The 22,060-nt window shown below is 40.1% G+C and overlaps 1 protein-coding gene across 3 annotated transcripts in view; it reads left to right on the top strand.

The window, feature by feature from the left end:
- Positions 1-22,060, top strand: part of HIVEP2 (HIVEP zinc finger 2) — a 192,490-nt gene that overhangs the window by 86,439 nt on the left and 83,991 nt on the right. For 2 of the 3 annotated variants that reach the window (XM_030853314.3, XM_030853306.3), the window contains one exon: positions 21,311-21,423. The gene's annotated coding sequence lies outside the window, so the exon portion shown is untranslated. Of the gene's footprint in view, positions 1-19,053; positions 19,138-21,310; positions 21,424-22,060 lie in introns of those variants that run through there. The other variant, XM_030853310.2, reaches the window with a different exon arrangement.

Raw genomic sequence — 22,060 nt, 5'->3', positions numbered from 1 at the left:
TTTGGACAAGTTTGCGTGGATTAAGTCTTATTGCTTTGCCTCTGAGAGGATGTTGTTGGCTGAGAAAATGCCGCAGACTTCTCTAGTAGTGACCAAAAGTTACAGTATCGGTAAAAGAAAAAAATACAGACAGAAATCTGTGTTTTACTCCTTTTTATATTTCTACAGTGTCTACATGGTCCCTGGCCCCAAAGTAGGCGATCACAAGTGATTCATTTAACAACACTCAGCAGATGTTGTTTTGAGCACCTGGTATGTGCTAGGTGCTCAGCAGAGTTTCCACCTCCAGAAGCTCTGGGTGTAGAAAGGCAGATGTTAACGAACTCAGTGCAGTAGGTGAGGGTTTCCACAGAGGCTGGCACAGAAGGGGGGAGGTTGTGAATAACAGTGGAGGGAAAGAGGCATCCATTCTGATATTAATCAATCACTTGCTGTTTTCTAGGCACTGTTTAAGGTGTCCAGGCTACAGGGAGTAAACAAAACAATACTTCCTCTCTTGAGAAGTTTCTATCCTAGTGTGAGGGACAGATATATATATATATCAACCTTCCTAGCACATATGCTGTGTGTGTGTGTGTGTGTGTGTGTGTGTGTGTGTGTGTGTGTGTGAGACTTAGGTAGGGAGAGGAAAAGGTGTGAGGGCAGATGACATTGGAGCAGGGACCTGACCATTCCGGCAGAAGGAACAGCTGCCCTTGTAATAGTGTGGGCTGCATACATATACTTACATGTCCCCTTGAAAGAAAGGAATGAACATTTTAAAGCGAGGAAGAGGGATAGCTTATTATAAATGGGATAATGTATCAGGCAGGGCATTTGATGCTTTATGCCATGTGTAGGCCACCAGGCTCCATACCTAGACTTCGGCCAACCTGGAGATGCCATTGGCCGGCTGCTGGTCCTGGGCACGGCCGTGGAGTTGGAGTGTTGCCCAAGCCCAGGCTGAGATCCCCTTTCCAGAAGGGTGCCCCCCCTTCCTCCCTAAGTCCTGACCCTATGCCTCAGCTCTCCTCCCACCCTTGGGTCTTGGCACAGGGAAAGCTCTGGCTTGGAAAGGATGAATCTGACCTAAAATTAAACCTGGACCTATAATATACAAAAAAAATGCCATGATTAGGTGTTTACAGTACGGAATCTTCAACAATTAAAGAGAAAAGGTGTGGGTGGGGTAAAAAATAGCAATACCCACACTCTGAAGTTTTTGAGAAAAACAGGAAACTAGTCTTTTTTAACCAGCAATGCCCAGAACTGGTTATTGCAGAGAGGGTTGTTTTTCTAATGCATTGTGGTCAGTGCAGCTGTGCCAGAAGTAGATTTCTGCTCATTATGACAGCTGTCTGTGGATTTCTTCAGCTCACAAACCTATAGAGAGGCAAGCGTAATTATCAGTAGTAACCTGGTTATTATGGCCGGATGGTGCTTGGAAAACAATTTGCACAAGTCCTGAAAGCCCGTGAAAACACAGAAAATAAGAGCGTTTGACCACCAGGCAGCTATTTCCAGGAGTTGTGACTGACCCAGACCTGTGAACCATACAATAGCTTATTGTAGATGGACAGTTTGAATTCTCTCTTTATTTGGATTTTTTTTAAAGTTGCCAGACAACATTTGATGGCAAGTGACATAATATTTTTTCTAATTTGCTCATTAACTCAAGCTCTACTTTCTAACAGTGTTTTAGACCTCTTTATCTTTTGCTTATATTTGCTGGTTGGTGGCAATTAAATATGATTTAAAAAGTAAAATTGTTGAAGTCATAGAGATGTTGTCTCTGGCTCTCAGAATCTCACAAATGCACCCTTACTGCTGCCTTTGTGAAATAGGAAAAATGATTATAGAAGGGATCGTTTGGGCAATTATTGATTACTTCTGTGTTCTTTTGAATAAGGTAAAATGCTTTAGAACCAAAGTGAAAAAGAGCAGTTCCCTTTATCTGCACTTATTCGTATACGGAAGACCAGGTTAGTACGGACTAGTCACTGAGGTTTCCCCTCAACTTCCTGTGTGGGTTCAGTGTTATTGGGGAGCCCCTCTAAACCAGAGCACTCTCTTGCAGGCCATTTCTTTGTGCACGTGGAGATGTCATCTTTTTAAGGATAAAAAGGGGTTGAGTAATAGAACCTAGAGTTGATTACTTAGTGCATTTTATGGTCACCAAGCCAAGCATTTGGTCTGTGCATTGAAGGATTTACGCTTGTCTGTTTGCATCAGACTTTACAGTTATCTCTTTAATAAGTAAATTATGCTCCTCTCTGGTGAAACTTGTTTGCAGTGCTTGATCCAGGCGGTGTGCCTGGGCTAAGCAATGCCCCCTGTCCAGCTGACTGCCCAGTCTGCTCCAAAAGGGCAGTCGTTACTGCTATTGATTTTTGTAGCGTGTTGGTCATGTTAGAGTTATTTGCAATGAAAGGGAAGTCAACTCCTTGCATCTGCCTTTTTGTTTCACTACAAAAGTGCTGTATACCAACTCTTTAGTCTCTTGGTGGCAGTAACAGGACTCAAGGGAGATTCTTTTCCCTCCTTTTTCTAGGGGCAGCCTGGGGAGCAGTAGGTGGACTGGGAGGGCATGAAGGTCACCCTATTTTTAACCATTTGCAACCTGCTTCCTAGTGAAATGGGATGGGAGTACCTGCCATTTCCCCCTCACCAGCATGTGGCCAAAAGTAATGAGACAACGGTTGTGAAGTACTCTCAAATGCAGATGACAGATGATTTAAAAAGTACCAGCTCTGGGCTTCCCTGGTGGCACAGTGGTTGAGAGTCCGCCTGCCGATGCGGGGGACACGGGTTCGTGCCCTGGTCCGGGAGGATCCCACATGCCATGGAGCGGCTAGGCCCGTGAGCCATGGCCGCTGAGCCTGTGCGTCCGGAGCCTGTGCTCCGCAACGGGAGAGGCCACAACAGTGAGAGGCCCGTGTACCGCAAAAAAAAAAAAAGTACCAGCTCTTACTGAGAAAAACAAAACAATAAATGCACCCAGCAAACAAACATGTTTTATTAGAATGCCTCCTATTTCAAACACATTAAAATACTGGTTTTTACCTGGGAAAACATAGCCCTGGGAATGTGTGATAATGTTGAAATGGCAGAAAAAAAGGCTTTTTATTACTTTCCCTTCTTCTCTAGAATGGTGTATTTTTAATATGTTTTCATATTCAGATTTTTTAAATCTTGAGGACTAGAAATATAACCTTTTACTTTTCAGACTTGGTAGAGCCTGAGGCTATCATTGACATTATTGCTTTTAAATAGCCCCACTAAGCATATGAACAGAAAAAACACAGAGTAGAAAGCTCAGTGGGGAGACGGTGGGGGTGGGGTGGGGAGGGAACCATACCCATTCCTTCAGTAGAGCAATGAATGGAAATCCCAGTAGATCCTGCAGCAATGCTGAGCGGTTCCCCAGAACTAATCTGGGTCTCTACCAAAGGGCTATTAAGATGTAAAGTATGCGTCTGTTAACTACTAAAGGGTCCTCAAATTCCTATTGTTGTTGCCCTCCCATTTTGCTTTCCTTGGCAATTGTTACGACACAGACATAGTTCAAAACACACTGTGCTCTTTTTCTGTCCTTCCTAATGAGAAGGTGGTGCTTGGAGGTGATGCCTGTTTGTGCAGGAGGCTGTGGCTGCCGAGGCCAGTGTGTGATGATTAGCCCTTTCCTGAGGTGCACACTTGGAGATTGTCCCTTGATGTCTTGCTGTCATCATTCCTAATATAGCCTGAAGCTAAACGGAGACTCGCTGTGTCAAGCTTGCGGCCAAAAGGTTTCTCTTGCGGGGACCGGGTGGACTGTGTGCTGTATTCCCAGGCACCCCACAAGTGGAGCCTTCACTGTGGAGGGTTTCACAAAGGGACTTTACCTACTTTCTCTGGAGCAGCCCCGCTTCTCATTACCATCTGGGAAGAAAACCATCATGGTGGTGAGACTCGAAAGGGAGGTCGGAGATGACTAAGTCAAACTCTTTCTCTTCTTAGTTGAAGAGAGGGCCAGAAAGAGGTTGCCAGGGTCGTGGAACTCTTTGTGTCCTGATTAGTGGCTCTGCTTTCATTCCTTTTCACACAGACAGCACGGTAAGGCTTTTCCTGGGGGAGATGGTTACTTTAATACTAGTGAGCTGTGAGCATTTCAGGAACTAGCTGACGTGCCTAGGCTGTCATTGGATGCTAGGGGAAGAATACGGCTGCTGTTTATGGAAATGCTTAAGAAACAGGATGTGGATGGCAGGGTTTACATTCACAGAGGAGCTTGCACACTATGCCGCTCTAGGAAACTGCCATGTGATCCAGGTGATACACCAAGTTCGTGCCATACCCTTTCTGCCATCCTCTCGAAGTGTGGCTCTCCTGCTTTAATTACATCAGCGAAAAAACAGACGTCATTCTTTGTAACGCTGAATAGTGCTGTTGGTTGTTTGCAGAATTTCTCTTAGTTGAGCATGATCTTCACAGTCTGTCTCAGTGATTTGTGTCATAATCACTCGCTTAAACACATCAGGAGCACAGTTCACAGGTAACAGAAAGTTACTGCAGCACAAAGGTTAGAGGGTTTCTCAACTTTGGTGCCATTAACGTTAGGGGATGGGTAATTCTTTGTTGTAGAGGGCTGTTCTGTGCATTGTAGGATATTTTCCGGCGTCCCTGGCTTCTACCCACTAGATGACAATAGCACACATCCTCCCTGGTCATAATAAGTAGAAATAACCCCAGACGTGGCCCTGCGTCCCTTGGGGGGCAAAATCACCCTGGTTGTGAACCACTGTAGGCTAACGGTCAATCTTGGTAGGATGACGCATCCACCAGACTGAAGCAGGTTGTCATTAACAACATACAGCTTGACTCTAAGAAGCCAGAGTCAGAAGTAAGGATTGGGAGGGTTAAATTACTAAATAACGAACATTCCTCGTCAGTGAATAGCAACCTAAACCGGGGATTTCCCTTGCTGGCTTGTGGCAGGAATTCCCTTTCTCTTCCTCTCGCCTGCCGCCCTCAACTGTAGGACGCTCCCTTTTCAGGACTGCCCTAGCTTCCGATTCACTTTCTCTTCCGCTCTTCTGCCATGTCTGTCTGTTGCCACCAGGGACTGGTCCACCACTGCTGCCTCTGCAAAAGCCTAGAGCCACTGGGATCTTCCAGCTGATGCCGCTGACCCATCACTCTGATCCTGGGGAAAGCGTCTTGCTATTCTTACTTCGTTATTTACTTATTAGAATTTTACCTAAATTTTTATGGCCCATGTAGGGAACCGTGAGGAGGAGTTTCGTATCCAATGGACGCCAGTCCGCAGTGTGACTATTTTTTTCTAATAGAAGCTATGCCATATAAGGTGAGTAGGCCCCAAAGTCCACTTATTACATTGACTTAGGCTAATTCTCAATCAGGTTATATAAACTTTTGAAGGCTAGCCTGGAATGCCAACCACTATTTGTGACACAGGTTCCAGAGGGACACATTCCAAATTTCAAATAGTAAGTTTAAAAGCAAACTTTTAGAACACAACTTACGTTAAGTGGGAACCACTTTGGCAGGCTGGCAGATGAAATGTAGTAGTCCAGCTTGCACCTGTTTCAAGCAAGTTCTTCCCCCAAACCACAAAGAGACCCTCAGATAGGCAGCTCAGACTCTCTCCCTTCCATTGGGACTGAACCTTCTTACCCTAAGTCCCAGACTTGGCAGGCAGACGAGCTGGACCAGCTACGGTTTGCTTCTCTGATGTGGAAAAAATAGGCATCTGGCAATCTCCTTGGATTCCATTTGGACATGCTTGTGTGTATAATCTCTGCCAAGTGAACTTAGGCTGCCAGAGTTTGCCAAAAGAGGAAGAGAAGAACACCTTAATCTATGGGTTGAGATACTAAATGAAGGAAATCAATAAGAAAACAACTGGAATCTTAGCAGGTCTAGAAATAGTAAGAGAAAGATATATGTTGTGCAAGTGTGCAATTAAACTAAGGAGAGTTTGGATTAATTAAAAGATAAGTACAAAAAATTACCTCTTTGTTTCTACATCAAATCACAAACATTTACATCAAATTTGTCAAAGATAGGGATGCTTTTCATTTTAGACTAGAAACATCCAATGGAAAAGAAGCCTACTCCAGGACTTGAAAGGGTCTTCCAATTCTGATAATCCTATGGGTTTTTTTCCCTTTCCCTCTAAATTTGTCAAGTTGCACACATTAATATGTTAGACTGAGTGATAAATCTATGCAAGCTAGAATATAAGAATGGTAGCCAATGACTTCTTTGGGGAAGTTTCTAGAACACCTATACTGATGATTTTCAAATTAGATTTTCAGGGTATCCTGGAACATTTAGAAGTTTTGAAAAAAGTATAGTTGTGGTGGATTTGACATGTGTCTGTTTTAATCACCTCTAAATTTGAGGCTTCAGATCATGACAGGAGGGAGGCTTAGACCCCAACTTTAAAATAGTGTACATTTAGAAAAGAGTTGCCTTACTCAAATACCATTACATAGCTTTCTGATTACACAGCACGCCTTTTGTTTGGAATTTACACAGTAACAGTCTGTTTTCAATGTCCGTCCATCACTAGCCCCTAAGTTCCATGAGGACAAGAACCATGGCTTTGGGAGTACACAATTTTTTGTTGAATGAATAATCGAATAAATGAGGGGAAAAAATTAATCATGAACATTTTATAAGAAAAACAGACTGCTTTCTTTTTTATAGAAAAATAAAATATAGAAATTTTCCAATAATGAAGTTAAAAGAAAATTGAAAAGAATGTCATGTAGTGAAGTTTTGTTTCCTTTTTGGAAATTTTTGGCTTTTTTTAAGAACAAAGAAATATTGTGTTTTCTAGAGAAGGAGAGCATGGCATGCCCTGCAAAATTAATCTAGTGGAACATGGGCATATAAAGTCCTCTAAACCTATCAATTTTAGTCTTAGTTTATAGTAATAAACACTTTTTAGTGCCAGAGTAAATTAGGACAATGATCTGGGTAAAAGAATACTCTTGAGCTGTATAAGATTTTGACTTTGTTGCCAAACTTAGATCAATGACCTTCATTCTAAGCATGAAAGCCTTCCATCGTCGTCGTATAAAGACCTGGTTGACCCACCCAAAACTCCGTTGCCATGTGGTTCAGTAGTACCAACATAGATAGTGAGTAATCAGGAATGGTTCAGTATATTAAACTTTCTTTGGTTTGGCACTGATGGTCCATTTGCCAGATCAAAATCATGAGTAGAACTGAAAATTGAGTGCAAGTAACTACAGGGTACTTGGATTTCTTCAACTCGAGAATCTTTTTATATTGCCACTATGTGTACCTTTTCAAGAGCATTGGTTTAGAGTCAGACTCACTGGATTAAAAAGCCATTTTCAGCACTTACTGTGAGGCCATGGACAAGTTTCTTAAACTCTTGGGGCCTTAAGTCCTCTCTAAGGAAGGTAGTAATGGTACCTGCCTCATAAAAGATTTAATGGGAAAATACACATAAATCACTTAGTACATTGCTGGAACACAAGGACTCAGTAAATGTTGATTGTTGATATCATTCTATGTGATGATTGTTTCAAACTCCATTACTATTTCTAGATCTTTCATTTTCTTAAGGTTTTCAGTAGTAAGCCCAAACTTTTAAGCTTCCTTTTTATGGAAGTCAGAGTCTAAACAGGGTCAAGGCTGCCAAAACTATCTGCTACATCTTATAAAGAGATAAGATAATGCTTGTTTTATGTGTGTGGGCCTCCATATGAAAGAATCACAACCCTAAATCTTGCCAGACCGAGGGCAGGTGGATCCCACTCTTGGCTGGGAACCAAAATCCTATTACCAGGCCTTATTTATTTCAGGCCTGATAAAGATGCTTCCCCTGGGTGATTTTTTTTTTCTCATCTCTTATTTAAAACATAAAGACCAAGGGAGTTGGAAACCTATAAATTAAACTTATAAAAGAAGTACAAAAGTGCTTCTATTATTTTTATATTTCCCAGAAACTGACTTTATAAGTCATTTTCAAAGTTCTAGAGAAACTCCTTTTTTCCTGAATTTTTCATCACATGAGTGAAACTGGGTTTCCAGTTATAATCATGCAACACAAACCATCACATGAACATTAATATGTTTACCTTGGTAAAATTTCTTGTTTACTCTTTTTAGGACTTCTTTTTCATGTAGTGACTTTCAGGGTGCGGATCACTGAGGGGCATGACCCCAGACTGAGCAGTCTGAGTTAGTCATGAGGTGGCAAGCGTGGGGGAGGTCAGCGGACCTTTTAGGGGGCTCTTCAGAAATCTTCCTGGTACACTTACCGGGAACTTGTGATCGCCAGGTTTAGGAATTGCCTCCTCTTTGTCATGAGCAATTTCTTTCATCTTGCACAGTTTAAATTTGGTTTTGATATTTCCCAGTGGAAGTTGTTATTATTGCACAGAGTTAAAATCTGTTTTAAAATAAGGGATTTAAGTGGATCATCTGTAAAGTTTTGTTCAGCTTGAAAATCCTATGATCAAAGTTCACCTTTTTGCCTTTTAGTAGTTTTACTTTTAAGATGTCTCCAGTTTTGTGTGAAATCTTGCTGATTCCTTTTGGTTCCCCAAATCAATATTAGTAGTTAATTGTTGAGAATTTGAAATTTTACTTTAACACAGTCAAGTTTTAATTATGTCTCTCCACTGTGGCTAAAATGTAATCTTGTTAGAACACTTTTTTTTTTTTTTTTCAGGACTATAGCTTTTAAAAGGTCTCCCAACTTCAAAAATTAAACATGGTCAAATATCTTCCATTTTGGAAGTAAACAAACAAGCAAACTGAAACCAATAATCGTAATGGCTTGTCTAGCTCATATGTTATCTATCTCAGCTGCATCATGGTTTTGGCCACCTGCTTTAGAAAAGAATCTCAGTAACCTCTTAATGTTGAAATTCAGTGAAATCTTTTAGGTCTTTGCCTTTTTTACCTAGTTTTGATTTATATTTGACACTATCATTTAATTTTTTCTCCACTTGGCTCTGTGATGCTGTGACCTGGTACCCACCTCTGTTCTCAGCCCCTTCCCACACTACTCAGTTTCTGTGGCTTTCCCCAAAGTGCAGCCCTTGTGCCTCTTCTCTCTGTAGCTTCCCAAACCGCTGACAAGGCCCACTGTTTCAAGTATCACCCTAGATGCCGACGATGCTAGTGGTCTTCTAAACAGGGTTTTCAGCTTGCATATTCTTGTGGGTTTTATATCTATATGTCCCGCTATCTGCTTGGACATTTCTATCTGAGTATTCTTAAGGCACCTCAAACCTAGTTTGTTATAAAACGGAATATACTCTATTTCCTTTCAAACTTGGTTTTCTCCTTGTTTACCTGACAAGCTTCTGCTGATTACTCCAGGTTCATTTCAAGTGTCTCCATTCTCAGCCCTTCCTTGATCCGTACACCTCACTCTCCTGTGGGCCCTATTGTAACTTGTACTACAGCACTTTTCATCCTACCTGCAAGCCAGGTGTTCGTTGAGATCAGAAAACACATTTGTGTGCCTTCGGATGCAGCACAGTGCCTGGTGTGGGATAGGTACTTAGAAAATAATTGCTGAATATGTTAACAGGTGACAGAAACTGCAAATTATAGATATTGAAATAGGAAACAAAATTTTTATTTCACCAGGCAGAAACGTTTGTAAGTGGTTGGGTATTAAAAAGGTATTTTCTTATAGTTTTATAGAAAATGAAACCTTTGTTGGTTAGATGTAGATCCTAGGACTTCAGAAGGGAAGAGAAGCCTATATTTCCTTCCTAGACTCATGGTCGACCCGGTACTTGCACTTGGTTTGAATGGAGACTCATTCATGGAGTCCTGGTAGCAGGTGTAGTTTTCTGAGTGGTTTTCCCAGCTATTTCAAAAAGCATCTGAATGCGCAGAGCAGAGCTCAGCTATCTGCTGGGAGAACATTTAGGTGTAATTTTTTCCTAGATGCACTTCCTCTCCACTTACTCTTCATTCCCAAATGGGGCTATGTGGGTCAGGATACGGGGATGATATATAGGCTTCTGTTTACTTCGGCAGAAAGTAGTGAAAAATAACGGTTTAATTTACAGAGTGCTAACCCCTGCTCCATCCTCCCTCCCTGCCCCCATACACACAGATAAAATTGTGTATCTGGGTGGGCTAGTCACACCCATTTAAAATCATCTCTAAATCCACTCATATTATCCTTTGGTACCAGTAGCTTCATCACATTGCATTGAAGGAGTATTAAAAAAAAAAGTTTGTTATTGGAATCTTTATGTTGTTGGGATCAGCTTCTAACTAAATGGAATAGGTATAATCTTAATGGATTCATCCATGTTAAGTTTTAAAATGAGGTCTTAGCAGTGAAGACTCATCTCTGACTGTCCTGTATGTAAGATGAAGTTCTCTGCACTGTGATACTGGACCACTGCAGAATTATGTTATGTAACTATTTCCCTTTTGGCATTCATAGAAACAAGAACTATGTCTCCAGAGGTCATCCCACATTGAGCAACAATTTTAAATACATGAATAAAAATTCCATCTGGCTTTCTTAATACTTCACATAGATTTGTCTTTTTGTTGTATTTTGTAGCCTTATACTGGCTTGGTAGTCTTTTATGAGGAACAACAAACAACACATCCTGTTTTTATAATATCCAGCACAAATCCCAGTGGAATTATTTCAGAAATAGCTAAGGTTCTTCTTATATCAGTTAGCAGTTTTTTTGAAATTTCCATTATTTAATGTTTCTCCTCAAAGTCTTAGAAGTGTAACTAAAACAAAATTGATTTGTGTCCTCGGGCACCTAAGTCCCGCTAAGTGTTAATGGTCCAGGGTTTTTATATTGAGTTTGAAGATAACGGAAGAGCAATGGTGACCATTTTAAATTGCAAATATTTGTAAAACTCTTTTTGATCTTTTTTTTTTCCCCTTCCATTTCACGGTTTCATCTTTTTGAAATTCTGCAGGATTAACTTTGCTTATGTTCAAATAAGTTAAAATTGAATGGAAAAGATATTTTTAAAGGGTTGCACTATGGCTTTAGGACTGGTGAAAGAGCCAGAACGATGATTCAGAAGCTGAAAATAACTCTACATTTTATGCAATCAAGTAAAACTCTGTACCTTGGCCTTCCCCACACCGGATTAGCAAGGAGTTGGAAGTTATTCTGCCCCCAGCATGCCACTAGGGATGACTAGCTGGGCTGTGACAACCTGCCGCCTAAACGGAGCATGTGCGGCTAGAAGGATAACCCTGACGTACTGGGTGGATTAGAGTTGAGTGACCTCAACTCATATTCATTTCCTCGGAAAGGAAAGCTCACAGGGCCCTTTCTGTGCTAAGGGGTGTTGATGCGGTGTGGGTTCTCACGGTGGCACCCAGTCACTCCAGTGGCCTACGTGTGCCATGTTTCCCTGGGATGCTTGCTTCCTTGAAAGGGCTTCGGTTCATTCACAACATTTATCCTGGTCCTGAGGAATCACATTTTAAGATTACAGAAGGGAGAGTGGTTGATTAATTTTTCTTTTACTTTCTTACAGATTTTCCTTTCTTACTTTGTTTTCTGTATGTTTCTATGCAAAAAGCTATACAATGAAGGGGGGAGGAGAGAAGATAATTAATTCCTGAATGAACTCCCATTTCTGTTGAGCAAGTAGGGTAAACTTTTCCAGGTAGAACATTCTAGGTCCAAAAGCTGAGTCATCTTTGTGACAGAGTTCGATGCCTCACCGTAAGTTCTTGTTACTCAAAATGGGACTCTATGCTGTGTCCTGTCAAATAAATAAAACTGTCAGGTTATAATTAACATGCAGTGCTTCTCTAATTAAACAGAATTGATGGGAAATATCTGGGAGGATATTAGCAATGGAACAGTGATGTTTGCATTTAAATGATCTTAATTACCCCTTAGACTTAATGCCCTATTAAGATGGACGGGAGAATGTCACGTCTCACTTAGCCCTATTGTTTGAGACAGTGGCTGCAAGCTGAAAAGGACCAGAGTGCATTCACTTGCATTGTGATGTCTGCTTTTGCGGACAGAAGGTTTGGGAATGTATGTTCTTTGCTGTTCTTTCTTTCCTTCTTTTTTTCTTCAAAGGAAATTAAATCACATCCCTGACAGGAGAGGGTAAAATCTCTGAGCAGACCTCCCCAGTGCTTGGAATTCACAGACTCTACCCTGTCCCAGTTTGCTATTATCCTAAGGCAACGCACTCCCCTGCCGCTCTTTGCGTCTTTGGCTGCTCGCCAGCCTCCCAGGGCCTCCGGCTTTGATGTGAGGAGCAGGCTGTCCTCGGGCCAGCCTTTTGTTGCTGCCCTGGCCTGGGCTTCACTCACCCACAAGGCCAGAAGGGATGTCCTGTCTCGCAGTATACATTTCGACAGCCCAAGTCATCATCAGGGGTTTCTAACCACCCCCCCACAACGAGGCAGAGAGAGCTGCCTTTGTGTCACCACAAGTGGCTGCCCCCAGCCGCCCAGCTCGCTCTGCTGGCTTTTGGTGCCTGTCCTCAGGGGAGGGCCTCTCTGCCTGGGGGAAGACACCAGCTCTGCCAGGTTGGCTGTCAGTCTGAAGGGCCTCCTTGGCAGGGCTCAGGGGAACCGACCCGACGAGTTGAACAGCTTCCTCTGGGGACTGTGAATCGACCTTCATTTGATCTAGGCCTGGCAGCCCGGTTAGTGAGGACATCAGTTCTGACTCGGGGAAATCTCTCTTAACTGAACCTATTTCCACCATGGTTCCGGGCGTGCAGTTAGAAGTCGGTACCATTGTAAATTTAACTCTTAAAACTTCTGGTAATATCTGTGGATAATTCTAAAAGTAGGTGGATGCATAAATACAGAGGATTACAAGGAGAGATACCAGGGAAGAAAAAATGGGGCTATGTCTTATGACTAACCAAAAGGCCAGCTCCGAGCCAAAGGGAGGGGGGTGGGGGGAGAGAGAGAGAGAAAGAGAGAGAATATTTCTCCTCGATGAACTGTCTTCAGAAGGGCCAATTTGATTCAAATAGAAATGGCCTTACAAAACTGAAAGCAGACCATGTCTCCTTGTAGTTTATGGCACAGTACCTTGCCCTGGATCTTCACAGGATTTAGTGATAGCATCTCCCACAGAGGGTGGCTTTCTTGCTTCTATTCTAGTAAAACCCACTCCCCAAATATACCTCTTTGCCAGCCATTATTTATTCATTTGTATTAAGTTTTATAATCTTCCAAGTTTTTTGTTTGTTTGTTTTCATAAAGTAAATTCTTTTCCTAATGAGAGTGTATTACATTTTTGGCAGCCAAGGATGAAAAAGATGATTAGCTCTTTCTTGCAGTAGATGGGGAGTGCAGCCTGAAGGATCCCATGACCTAGTCAGGGGAGGACACCTGAAAGGGTTCAGAATAGAAAGGGGAAGAGATTTGTAGACGATAAACTTCACAGTCTTATTAGGGCATGCCCGTTTGCCTTCTATTTAGTATTTTGCAACCATTCATGGGTAACAGTTAATTTAGCAGTCTCATATTAATCTCTTTTTCTTGTCATTAATGAGGATACGCCTGAGTGGATTAGTGGGGCGTAGGGGAGAGTAGTGGGGGAGTAGGTAACCAGCCGTGCATCCTGAATACCAGGGCTTCATTTAGCACAGCTGTAGTGATGAATGTATCTTATGTTCAAGTTTCCAGACTTTGAACTTGCCGAGTTTTGTCATAATCTATTACCTAAATTCCATCTTCCAGCAAGCACAGGGAAGTTTTGTGGCACAGAAACATAGAAGGGACAGTAGTTGTGGTTAAACCATAGTCATGGCATTTAACATTCATGTGAAGTGTAATATTTGCAGGTAGCTCACATATCATTTCTTATTGTTTACGGTAAGGTGATAAGGTTGGCAGTGCCAAAGACAGAACTGGAACTCGGTGAGATTGTTGACCTGCCTTGGGATTGCTAAAACCTACTGTTTCTCTTTCAAACGTTCCCTCCTACAGCTTAATAGGTATCCTCATTGCCCGATAATTTTCTTTAGTAAAAAAAGTGTGGAGTTTGAATTTTCATGTTTATATTGACCCTTGCGATCCTCTGTTCCTTTTCAGTTGAATCCATGGGACAATATATCTGACATACTGGGGGTTGATGGGAAAAGTCCTCTAAGGAGATTTAAAAAAAAAATAGGGCTTCCCTGGTGGCGCAGTGGTTGAGAGTCCGCCTGCCGATGCAGGGGACACAGGTTCGTGCCCCGGTCCGGGAAGATCCCACATGCCGCGGAGCGGCTGGGCCCATGAGCCATGGCCGCTGAGCCTGCGCGTCCGGAGCCTGTGCTCCACAACGGGAGAGGCCACAACAGTGAGAGGCCCGCGTACCGCAAAAAAGAAAAAAACCAAAAGCCTTAGGTTATAATTCATTAATAATTTCATTCTGTTTCTGGATGTGTTTTCTTCCCATCGTCAGCCAGCGTGGGAGGAAAGGGAAGAATAATGCTGGAGGCGGGGGTGTTGTGTGGGTATGTGCCATCCAAAAGTATCTTCTAGGAGAAAAAAAGTGTTTATTTTTATAATAAAAGTAGAATTCAAACACTCTGAATAACAGAAAATTATTAATTCTATTGTAGTGAAAAGTTAATCCTAATGCTGTTAAAATCATTAATCATTAAAGACATCAGTTAATCAAAGGCATATACTGCATAAATATATATACAAAAATGGTAACTTTGTGGTACCAGGCTTAAACCTATCAAATGTCATTAATAACTATCGATGTTGCCAGTGAAGAAAATTTAAGACTAAAGCAAGATTGCCTGTTGCTTTACTGTCCTCAGACAGCATTGTAATTCCCAAACCTACACATTTTAAACAAGGTCAGGGGTTCCCTTCACCTGGTTAAAAGTGAATTCTGGTTAACATTTCTAATGATGATGTCTACAGCCACAAAGCAGGTGACGTAGTTTTCTCTTACTGGAACTCCAGGCACATAGCTCCCTTCGAGAATTGCCTTTTCTGGTCCTGCTCTTTCTCTATCCACATCCCCCCAACCTGGGGCCTGACCAAGTCCAGCCTGCTCTTTGAAGCCCCTTACCACTATTCTAGCCCTGACTGAACTCTTCCTGTTTTCAATTCCTATCATTCTTAGAATCATTAGCGCACATTTTAGCATTTAGCACTTAATTGTTTAAAAAGTCATTTTTTATGGGTTAGCTCAGGGCTAATCGCATGTACTTTATTATCTCCTCTAACAAGCAGCCTAGTGTTAGGTACCTTGCAGACATTCTTAGTTGTTGATTATTATTTCCATTGCCTGGCAGTCAGTAACAGTTGTTACAGACTAGAATCTCGCTTCTCAAAGTGTGGACCTCAGTCGAGCGCATCACCATCACCTGGGAACTCCAAGCTGGACCCCACCCAGACCTGTAGAATCAGAATCTACATTTTAACAAGCTCCCCTGGTGGACTGATATGCATGGTAAAGTTTTCATTGCCCTGTTGAGGAAGGTCCCTCTCGCTGGGCGTGGCAGAGATCCCATGAACCTTCAACTAACTTTTACTTTCTGCCAGCATTGTATTTAGGTATCTGATTGTAACAGAATGGAAACTGTGCACTCTTACTGTAAGAATGAGGTTGTAAGTGTGGTCTTTACATAGAAACTGTACCATTTAAAAGTGGCCAGAGGGCTTGTTTAAGTATTCAGGACCGTATTTGTGTTCTGATTCAAGACAAATGCTAGATCCAAATCATTAAAATCCCTTTAAATGGCCTCTTTTAAAATTTCAAACTGAGGAGCAAAAAGTATGATTTCCTTTTTCTTAGTTACCTTTTTTTTGCACTTGAAGTGCTTACACCCACTCAACTTGCTATTTTGAATGCTGGGAAAGAAAATTTGTGGGCATCTTGCAGTCTTTGAGGAAACAAGGCTCAGATTAAATATTTGCCACATTTTCTCCGTGTTTCTTTCTTCAGGGAAGTGGAGAAGCACATCATTCATGCTTTCACTCAATTTGACACAAAGTGTGACTTTCTAAGTGTGGATGGAAAACGACTCCTGTCCTTATTTGTCTACCTTCACACAGATAGATATTCCCGGCTTTTCCCCTCCCATTCCTTCTATTTGTCCTTCTCTTCCCTTTCACTGTAGTGTCTACAATTCTTCATATAGCACATAGATTTCATAAAATATGAGATTTTTTTTTAGAGTATCTAGGTCCATTAAATCAAGGAAGATAACGTGGATTTAATTATGATGTACGACATTATGTAGACTAATCTCAGTCAAGTTTACATTTAAAATATTTAATTTTAAGTCATTTACATTCCCTGTTGGTTTTTCTCTCTCGGTGAATACACACCTATTTCTCGGATAGCAGAAATAAGAGATATTGGTCAAGATGGAGGGAAAAGAGGGTATTAGGTAACCTCAGCCATTCAGCTTTGTTTTAAATGAACTCAGGGCTTTGTCTTATAAATACACTAAGAAAATAAAGTGGTTGCCAAGGCTATTATTTTGTGGTGGTTTTGTCCTTTACAGACAGCTTCATTTCATTTTCGTTGACGCAATTAAGATGTTTTATTTAGAATAGGGCTTAAAATACTTGTCTTCCATTTAATCAGTGTTCACCTACATGTACAGGATATTATTCAGGGGACCTTGTGAGGAATTAACACAATTTAGTAGCTGAACTTGAGAATGAAGTATTTCCAAGCAAGTGAAATGGAAGTGAGGAAAGTCACAGAAGGAGGAGACTTGTAGAATGTAAATGTTTATTGAATATAAAAGTTAAAATGTAATAGAAGTAGAGGTGCATCATAATATACTATGTTTTCTTTACATGGGAAAACAGAATATTACAAAGATGCTTATATATGCGATTCAACACAATTCTCTTCAAACTCCTGATGAGAATTGTTTGGGTATGGCTGAATATGGAGGGTAGAAAATACACTTAATCAAATAATATAATCTGAGAAAATGGGTGAGAATTTCTCAAGTATATGTGTGCATACAAGGAAATATCAAGGAATATTTGAAAAAAAAAAGAGACTAGGGAGTAGAATCTAGACCTACTGTGGATTCAAACATACTATAAAAAAATAACAATGATTAAAACCACCTAACACACACACAAGTTCATGTAATAATGCACATGAAAACTATATAGCACAATGCCCATCACATAAATCTATTAGGTCTGAACAAACATTCCCTTTTAAATATGTAGATCAATGTAACAAAATGAGGAACCCAGAAATGGACCCATAATAATACAATATACACATAAAATATAATGTAGCAAGTTTAGTAAACAGCATTGTGGGAGAATGGGCTTGGTCAAAAAATCTTTGAATAGATACCTCACACTGAGGATCCAAATACACACCAGACGTATTAACTGGTTAATATCTAAAAACAAACTTAAGAACAATTTGTAGAAAATTTAATGTATGCATATATTAAAAGGCCATTTAAATTCATAAGAAAAAGTAGGACCTAAATACAGTCAAATTATGTGAATAGAATAATGTAAAATTTTATATTAAAGATGAAACAATAAAATTATCTTAAAATAGGAGACTATGATCACCATTAAAATAAAAAAGCAATCCTAAAATACCATTTTATATTAAGTAAATCACCGAACAAATTTAATCACATACAACGGTGAGGAAGTCTAGTGAAAGTAGAATGCTCAGATTGCTGGTGGCTTTATAGGTAACTTCAATCTCTTGACATCAATATGGCTTTTTATGAAGTCCATAAAAATATTTATACCCTTTGATTTAGTAATTGTATTTCTGTTAGTATTTTAAGGAGAAAGTTGTGTTTCCAGTGTTAAAAATAAATGAGAACATCTGAAATACTCCCACATGTAGGAATGATTAACGAAATGACTAAGTAAGCATGCTAACTCTATGGAATATTATATGGCTGGTAAAAATGAGAACTTTGTGAATTACATGGAAATATAGTATATGTTTATGAAGTGTTAAATGAAAAAAATAGAATGCCTAATTATGTGTGTTATGAGAGCATCTGTGTGAAAATATGCTTACATGGGGAGCAAATAAATACTAGATTAGAAATTTTTTTAATGAAAATAATTGTGTTTGAGTCATGGGTTTAAGGGTGTTTCTCTGGTTAGAAATGTCTTCAGTGTTGTTATGTATTTATAAGTAAGTAAGGCAGCTGTACTAACTGACCATTAGGACACTGTTTTCTAACTGTTATTCTGGAGCTCTGCTAAAATATGCCGAGACGTTTTGGGTGTGTAAGAGTCTAAGGTATTCTCAGTCTCCTATTCTCCTTGGCCAGTTTTTCACTAAGTTTGCAGAGAAGTGAGTTGACTATAGCTATGCTGAAGAGGGTGGTATGGCACCTGTGGTATTTGTGGGTCTGTTCTCACTCACTTTGCACCCACTTTCTTCCCTTCCTAAACTGAGAAGCATCTTTAATGTCGTTGGTGCTCAGTAAACTCCTGCTCAATGTTATTGAACTTTCGCCTACGGGGAGGAAAAGCTCTGTGATGTAAAGGGGAAAATGGTAGAAGGATAGTCAGGAGACCTGCCTTCCGGCTGTGTGACCTGAGGCAAGTGACTGTGACCTTCTGGGCCTCAGTCTCATCCTCAATACAAGGAGGGTGCTCCACAGCTGCTAAGCTTTAAGTACCAGGGCTATAAAGACATTACAGTTCACAAGCTCACTCCAGGGTGTCATTTACTCCTTTCAAGGGCAGTTTTGTGTGCTCCTAAAAGAGCTAATTTACTGTGTTCACTGTTGCAACAGCTCAGACAGCTAAAGCTTTCCTGGGAATGGCCTGGTCAGCTCAGGGAGCATGGTTCCTATCTACTACATGGGGAACCATTCAGCCAGAGAAAGTCACTCTAATCCTGCATTGTAGGTACACCTATTTATTATACAAAAATGACTGAAACACACCAATTGGTGACAAGCATGATCAAATATTAGCTAATGATAAATTACTCCATTGTTTAGACTATGTACCTGACTGAAATACAAAGTTCAGATGTATTTAGATTTTCTGATGGAGCCAAACTACCACTGACTGAAGTGGGTTTTTTTGGTCTTGCTTTTCTTTTTTCCTAGTGTGGTGAGGCAGGCAACAAAAACAAGTTGAAGGCAAGGAGGAGTAGACTCAACTGCTTTCATCAGCTTATAAAATTGTTTTAGGTAGGTACTACTGTATGGTATAAGAATTATAGGAAACCAACCGTCATCTCTCAAATGTTAGTCATTTCCAAGGAAATGAACATTTCTAAGGAATGTTGTATCATGGTTTGTACACATGAGGCTCACTTGTTATATACAGGCAACGTATCTGTACCTTCTGCGTCAGTTAAGGGTGGTCATTTAACTGATAACATCCATACAGGTGACTAACATATTCTGTACTTATTGCTTTTGAAGCTTGGTAGGAAGTGCCCATGCCAACTGAAAAATTCCTAAATAATTTGAAGTCACTGACCACTCAGATAACCATAGTTAGATTTGAAACTAGAGCACACTTGCTATATTGTAGGTGAAAAACCTAAGTAAGATATTGGCTTGGTGGCTAGCCATGAAATGGTGCAAGAAATGAGGCAAAAACTACATAATTGAAGAAAAAGGCACTTTACCAAAAAAATGAACAATGACAGAAAGAGGGATTGTAGATCTAGACTCTTATACAGGTCAGTTTCATATTATACATTGAAAAATCAGTGAGAAAAGGATTCTTAAGAATCTTCAAGTCATTCTGCATCATGATGGGATGTGCCCTAGCTTTTTCTTGGCAAGTGACTAACTTAAACAGTATGCTAGCACAAAAACATCATGTAAGAATCCAGAGATGATAGGAAGTTAGTTACCGAACATCATTTGAAAGCGCCTTTGTAACGCTTTCATAAAGGGCCTGTAAAAGTACCAAAAAATATTTTCACAGCTCTAGATGCTCAGAGTGCAAATTGTATACCATTTTGCATCTCATTGTTTAGGTGCTATATTTGTTGGTCCAGTGTAATTAAAATAACCAAGCCATTTGACATTTGTCTTGTCATATTTATGGCAAGAACCCTAGAATAATAATAATTAAGGCTGTTTATCACTGTTAATGAAGAAGCCATTTGAGACCATATCCAAATGAGTTTCCTAGATAACTATTTCTTGAATAGCAGCAAGACTAGAATCTAGACATTGGTTGTCTTGGAAGTGAAAACAGATTTCCCATGGCTACCATGGGTTTCTACTTAGTATAATTATTGCTATTTGTCTTCTCCATTGGTAGGAACATTTTTTTTGTTTTGTTTAGTTGGAGCATCTGCCTTCAAATAGTGGGAACAAATCTATTTCAATCTCCTTTTTTATACAACTGAAGTAACTGTCAATTTTCCTAATACGTGTAGTGAGACTAGGGGAGTGACACTATGTGGCTAATTCCAAATTGCATAATAAAAAATCATGTATTTATGGCCTTGCAATAGGTTTTTGAACTTTCACTGGAATATAGTTGTGTCTGATGTCCAGGGACTTTAAAATTACTTAATCTACCCTGGGGGGACCTGATTCAGAAGTAGCTGGAAGCTTTCCAATTTTCTGTCTCACTCTTCTGCTCTGCCTCCCAGAATCCCATTTATCTTAGGTTCTATCAGTTGAGATATAGCTTTCCTTCTCTAAAACTTTCTCTTGGAGCTAAGATAGCAATTTAATATTTGAGCTTCAGAAAAGGTACATCTACTGGTAAAATGAATAGAATTAACTGATATTATTTATGAACTATAATTAAGCTGTTTATGGAGCTTTAGTAAACACTTCTGTGGGAGACGAGGTATTACATTCTAAGAATGATTTGGAAATTTACGCTAGCGAATTCTCTCCAAATGATCTGTCTGGGTATTAGTTTATATGCCTCAACAGAAATTGCCTGTACCTAGGGCTTAACAGTTTTAAAGAACTGCAACCTACACATTTTCATTGCATCAATAAATTAATAAGAACCAATGAATAGAATTCCAAAGTAGTCAGTTGCATCTTTTCCTCATCTCTGATTTTACATGTCCTAACTGACATTATGTAGTCGTCACTTCCGTATGCCAATCAGTACTGAAAATAAACTCTTCTGCTCTTGCACTTTGTTATTTTATTGCTTTTTCTATGCTTGAACATTCTTTTTATTTCCAAACTGGAAAATTTAATCTAGTTGCCAGATGCTTTTGTTGTTTTATAGTTTTAAGTAGCACAGTAACTTAGGAGAAGATATAATAATAATAATCTTGCTTTGATTTCTGTGTTATTAATGTATAGATCATATAATGCTGCTCTGGTTTAAATGCAATTCTTTGTTGTGTTTTTTTTCTTTCTTCATTAGGTGGAGTCTTTGAATTTTTTAAAAGACGATGGTAATCAGATCTACTTGAAAAATTAAGTGAATTGATTTGCTTGGAACACTCTTTTACCAGTTCTTTAACATTTAACCACTGGGTAAGTTGAGTCAAGTACTTTCTATGTGGTTTGATTTCAAAATTATTGGAAAGATCTCTCAAGCAAAATATTAAGCTTTATGGGAAGTTTTTGACAGTAATAATTTGAGGACCTCAAAACCTGTGAAAGATGTCTGGGATGCTATCTGAATGAAAATGTTCATAAGTCTTTACCACATCGGTGGAACTATCCTGATTAGAAAAATGGGAAGATTAGAAAATGTTATCGTGTACAGTTTGAAACCAGATCCCTTCATTTACTGTTCTAATGATTATTTGCTTGTTGTAATCTTGAGGTAATGTGAGAATATCGAATTTTACTTTTAGTGAGATACGTGTAATTGTACTGTATAGTATCAGATTCAAATCTAAGGAATAAAGAATATATTGAGTAAATTAGTAACCCTCCTTATTTTATTTCTTTTTTTGGCTGCGTTGGGTCTTCATTGCTGTGTACGGGCTTTCTCTAGTTGTGCCGAGCGGGGGCTACTCTTCGTTGCGGTGCGTGGGCTTCTCATTGCAGTGGCTTCTCTTGTTGCGGAGCACGCGCTAGGCGCACGGGCTTCAGTAGTTGTGGCTCGCGGGCTCTAGAGCGCAGGCTCAGTAGTTGTGGCGCACGGGCTTAGCCGCTCCGCGGC

Source organism: Globicephala melas, chromosome 14 (assembly GCF_963455315.2).
Source record: "Globicephala melas chromosome 14, mGloMel1.2, whole genome shotgun sequence".
Lineage (NCBI taxonomy): Eukaryota > Metazoa > Chordata > Mammalia > Artiodactyla > Delphinidae > Globicephala > Globicephala melas.
The sequence above is the reverse complement of the archived record's forward strand: the minus strand, read 5'-3'. Positions and strand labels throughout refer to the sequence as shown.